Here is a 6,000-nt window from a genome sequence, read left to right on the forward strand (position 1 = left end):
CAAACTCGAGGCTAAATGAATAGGTGCTTATTTCTTTTATTTTCCTCTGGGCCATAGCCTGAAGTGTTTGGGCTAAAAAAAATTGAAACAATTTGTTCCAGATGTGCATTGAAAAGACATAATAGCAATGCATTTGCAAAACGAGATTCCTGCTGTGCATCTGTGCATTCTGATATTAAATGAGTAGAATTTGGTGGATTGGAAATTGACTGTGCTAATCTTTGCACAACGGCAGTCAAACAATATTTTGCATCGCTGCTGTACAACATAATAATAATAATAATGACGTTTTTTGAGAATTACAGAGCGGGGCCAAGGATGTGACCGTGGCTGATGGGAAATGAGAGGCATGTTGCCATGGCAAGAAAAAGTAATGGTGAAAAAAAGTTAGAGAATGTGTGGTGGTGGTGAGGCAGCAGCAGGGAAGTCTTTGTTTTTCACCATCTGAGCGGTTCAGTCTTTACTTCTCGTATTTCTCACTGTGGATATGCAGGAAAGACAGTGTACTTGTACGTCCTTTTTTGTGAGGGTGAGGTTTGTGTGCGTGAGAAGGGGAACATGATGTATTGTACAGTCAGAGGGGGAGGTTTCATTAGTCCTTACCTAGAAGAGTTAATAGATAACAACAGGAGGAGGGTGCATGTATTGTAGGAGAAAGGAGATCCTTGGAACAAACTGTACCAAAAGGGTTGTATCAAGGTCAAATATACTTAAAAGATAATCTAATGCTCAATATATCCTACTTGATCTCAATGCACTAAAACACCCCAGACCACAGCACTCAGTCAAGCTGTCATGTTAGGCCTGCTTGGTGAATTCACTGCTGTGTGGTTATGCTGATGAAGGGGGAATGGCTTGGGCCTACAGCAGCTCTCATAGGCCAAGAAGCACGATCCTCTGTCTCCTGCAGTAAGTGGAGACATGTGAGACCCGTCAGGCTCCAATTAGGCCCAGACTGTTTCCCAGAAGCGCTTGAGGCCTCCCCCCGCCTCTCAGCCCACCGCGGCAGGAGAATGGTGCACCCCACGGTGTCGGGACCTGACCTCAGCTGGCATGAGAATGGCCCTTTCTCGTATTGGGCTCATGAAGGCAAAGAATGGCGTGTACACACACAAATGCTGTCACACAAGCGTAAATGAAACAGCCACGGTGGACGTTTTTATACCAGTTCACAGCTGCATAAAATGTGCTTCAACAGGTTTCTTGGTTTTGAGTTTTGCATACAATTACCAAGGTCATTAAATGAAGTATGATGCTTTGAAGTTGACATTTTAAGATTAAAGCTGTCAATCATTGTTCTTACACAATAACAAGCTTTCAATGCCAATTCAGTAAATAGCATCACATCAGATCTCCCTCAATTAACACTACTGTCATGTTTATACACATACAAAAATACACTACACACAGACAGACTGGATGCAAGTGCAGCTGATATTTTGAGATACTGTATATATTGCAATTTTTTAGGTGCATATACACTTCAGGTGCTGTGTTGACAGATACAGTGTTACTTTACTGGAAGAAAAAAATCCTGTTCAAATCACTTTAGGAATCCGAGGGACACTGAATTCATCCTTGGGCAGGATTTATGAGAAAGGGAGTTTAAAAACAACCACAACAAAGTCTCTCCCTTACCTTCCTTCATCTCTCTCTCTCTCACACCCTCTGCTTCTCTCTCTCTCTCTCTCTCTCTCTCTCTCTCTCTCTCTCACAAACACGCACACATACTCACGTAACACACACAAACTCACACACATACAGTCACACACATACTCACACACACACACACACACACACACACACACACACAAACTCACACACGTACTCAGTCACACACACACACACACACACATGATAGTGAAAAGCAGTAAAAACGTTGGCCTGTGTTCAGTGCAACGAGTAAAATACTGTTGGAATGTGGATTAGCCAATATAATTTACTGATTATTTCAAAGTATTTTTCCACAAACATGCAGTTGAGTAAGTTTGAAAATTGCCTGCATAAAAATCTTGCAAAACATTTAATTTAAACTAGCTGGAGCAGAAAAAACATGAAGATCTATGGCCTCGCTTAAGTTTTTATTTTAAATGATGTGACTTACTGTACATCTGAACATTACATCTATCACTTTCCCTAAGGAGGACATGTCCATAGGTGACCTAGATATAAGAGTGTGAAGATAATAAAGGAGTGTGAAGATAATAAAGGAGTGTGAAAACAAACAGATTCTAGCAGACACATATAGCCTGATACAATCGTTCTGGCTTAACTGGAATGGATTTATGACCCATTTATAAACATAAGCAGTGTAATGTGAAGCACATTAAAAGTACTGAAACTAGTTTAACAGTCAGGGTAGTAACAACGGTGACTGGCATTCTTGGATGAGGCTACAACTGAGAAACGATGCCACCACCTTAGGTTTAGATCTAAGTATTTGTTCCTGAATTGAATTTGACGGAATAGAATTAAGGTGAGAGATAGACGGCGCCTAAGTGCCACAACAATTAGATTTACTGGAAAAGAAGAATTAACTTTTTTTGGGTAGTGAACTTGCTGATGTAGGGGTGCTGAAAAACTGTGTGAACAAGACAGAAGGTTGTTTGTTCCAGCGGGAAAATGGTATTGTGGTTTTTTTTTCTGCACATTCATTGAACTGTGGGTGGCTCTTATTCTCGGAAACTTTTTCAATGTGGTGCAAAAAAGAAGCTATTCTTTTTCCTGTGGGACTTTTACGATTTATCTCATGTCTTAATGGAGCGTCCCGTATATTATCTCATGTTGATTGCAGTATATTGCGCAGCATAATGATTACAGCCATTGCAGAAATCTCAGATGAGAACTGCTGGTAGATGGATAAGTCGGAGCAATTTCTCGAACGGCCAGATTGTTTGTTTACATGCAGGTTGGAGCTTGGAACAGACTGTACCCTCCTTCCAAGATTTCTAGTAAAAGAGGGAAAAGGAGGCCGTGGTTTGGAGCCCCTCCAGAAGAATTTCCTGTCTACAGGGAGTGCCCCGCTAGAAGCGGACAAAAGGAAATGCCTTGAGAAGAGAGGGAGTGATTTCTGATTCAGGACTTCAGCTTACCGCACAATTGACGGTCCGAGTCAAAGTAAAAAGTCCCATTGAGCTTCTCTGTGTGATGCTTACAATCAGAATACATATCTAAAATACGTAGGGGGGCTGTGGAGACAAGGACCCCCTCTGTTAGACCTCTCAGGGACACTGAGTTTCTGTTTGCACAGGTCACAAACCTCAAAGAGTAGGAGTTGTACATCTTTAATGCACAACGGGAGTATTGCAGCAGAAACAAAGAGAACTTAACTGTAAGAATAAGAAATACTGTACATGGCTTAATATACTGACTAATAAAGCAGCTGCAATTTTGTAGAGAAGATGAAAAGAGGTGATAAAAGAGCCCTCCTGTAACTCACTCTGAGCAGAAACACACCTGCACCAGTAACAACAGGCTGTATTTTAAACTCCCAATGGCTTGCGGTCAGTTTATAGTCCCTTGATATGACTTCATTGTGTCTGCCTGCCATAAAGACATTTCGTGCAAGGTCATTGAATGCCCAGTCATGCATACGTGGAATTATTATGTGGAATAGCTTGGATCAAAGCTTTCCTCTGGATGATTGATGCATCCTGGGTAGTATCCTCAAACATCTGTGACTGAGTCAGTCCTTTAGACAATGTGGAGTATGAAGTAAAAGGTGATATATAGTTGATGGATAACTTATAATCAAGATCTGGCTCCACTAGAATTATTGGACATCTGCCAGGTATATCCCCTCTGATCCTCCAAAACATCCCTGTTCTTTGCGTGGCACACATCACAGGCCGCTATCAGCACTCTTATCTGGACAGTAACCACAAAACCGACGTGTGAAGGTTGCACATACTGTACATACTAAATCTATCCGGGAATGTCAGACTTACTGGAACAGCTCAGGATCAAGTTACTACTGTGTTCTAGAGGAAGGGTGCGTGTCTGTGTTTGAATGTGTTCATGAGTGTATACGCATATGGATAATCAGCATTTTTTACTATTTGCATATGAAAACTGTATGCATGCAGAAGACCCTCAATGAATTTGTATGTTTTGGCAGTATGTGCGCTCTTGAGTGCGTTTAAACAAGGTGTGTGTGTGGGTTACACCATCTTTCCGCCTGCTATGTAGACAGATATATGACCATCTTCCCAATGACATCAGCCAGCTATTTCTGGGGTTTGTGGGAATCAAAGTCCATTTTGAACATCCCGATTATGTCATTGGCTCCCTTTGTCTCCAAACATTTGATACTGATAAACGGATGGAGGCAGGCGAGCCGAGATAGGCGGGCAGCGTCAGATCAATCACATTATCTGCCATGATGCAATCTGAATGTTTGAAGCAGCAGTTGATCTGGACAATGGCCGTTTCAGGGAACTGGGTAGATGTGCATTTTCCAGATGCAGCTCGTTTCACTATGATGGTATGACCTCACATGTTTATTTCAGGCGAAAAGTGCAGACATCAAAGAGGTGCAGATTGCACTCTTGCACATGATGGTTTCCTTCAGGGTGTTAATTAGGTTTCCCTCTTGTTTGCACATGGCTCATACATTGTGAAATGCATTAAAAGAGTAGTTTGACATTGTGGGAAACATTATTTACTTTCTTACTGAGAGTTAGATGAAAAGATCAATCTCACTCTATTGCCTGTATGGTAAATATGAAGCTACAGAAACAGCTGGTTTTCTTAGCTTAGCACAAAGACTGGAAACAGGAGGACACTGTCACGATTGTGAGTTTCTATTGTAGTGTTTCCTGTTTTATTCAATAGTCTCTGTTTTCTCCCTTGTCATGTCTTGTTTTTCTGCTTTGTGTTTTCCTTCCTGTCTGATTGTCTGCCCCGCCCTTATCACCTGTTCCTAGCCCCTGTCTCACCTGTCCCTTGTTTCAACCTTGTTATCCTGTGTATTAAGTCGCTGTGCTTTCTTTGTCTCTTGTTGGATCATTGTTGGTGTCAGTGCATTGTATTGTCTTCCCTTCATGGTTGTCGCTGCGTCACTCTTTCTGGTAGTTTGTTCCCTGTCATGTCTTCTGGTTATTCTTTGTTTGTGCGTCCCTGCCTTCTTGAGGACATCTTTTTTTGTAAGACTGTTTTTGTTTAATAAATTCTCAACTCTGCATTTGGGTCCAAGCCTCGCAATTCCTGACAGAAATTGCTAGCCTAGCTCTGTCCAAAGGTAACAAAATCCCCCCACGAGCATGTGGAAAGCTCTGGTGAGCTAAGGTGTTATGCGCCAGACTACTTTTTGTTTGGGTAGTAACTTCTGGAGTTCTCCATTGGTAGTCTGGTAAGTGGAACAAAAATAGTCTGGGGCATAACCCCTAGTAAAACAGCAAATAATGTCTTTTACACTAATGTAAAGATTAATCAAACATAATATAACCTGTTGATCAGTGAGCTTTAGAGGTGCTAGTACGTGGACCTTTGGACAGGCTAGGCTGTTTCCCCTCAGTTTCCAGTTTTATGCTATGCAAAGCTAAGCTACGCTTGCTGGCTGCTGGCTCCAGCTACATGTTTAACTTATAGACAAGAGAGTGGTGTTTCAGTTTTCATCATACTCTCAGAAAAAAAAAAAGTGTTACCCAAAACGTCAAACTAGACTATCTCATATACTATAATTTTCCAACTTTTTAGACAAAGATAGAATGAGATTTTGTGTGTAGTTGAATTTCCAGCAGTTTGTGGTAAGATGAGACAAAGAGGAAACTAGGGTAACATCAGGTACCTCCTAGGTCACAGGTCAGGGGATGAGAAGATCCGGAAAATACTTATCTATTGAACCTGTCCTGTGTTCAAATATGAATATGTGTTTCTCTAGAGATTGTGGGATTTTACGCAGCTGCAAAATGGAATGTTGTGTTCTGGAACTGTCTCAATTTAAAGGTTGGCTGAAATAGAGTAAAAGGGACCTCACACACATCTTAGTCTTCTTACTTG

Source organism: Etheostoma spectabile, chromosome 15 (genome assembly GCF_008692095.1).
Source record: "Etheostoma spectabile isolate EspeVRDwgs_2016 chromosome 15, UIUC_Espe_1.0, whole genome shotgun sequence".
Classification (NCBI taxonomy): Eukaryota; Metazoa; Chordata; class Actinopteri; order Perciformes; family Percidae; genus Etheostoma; species Etheostoma spectabile.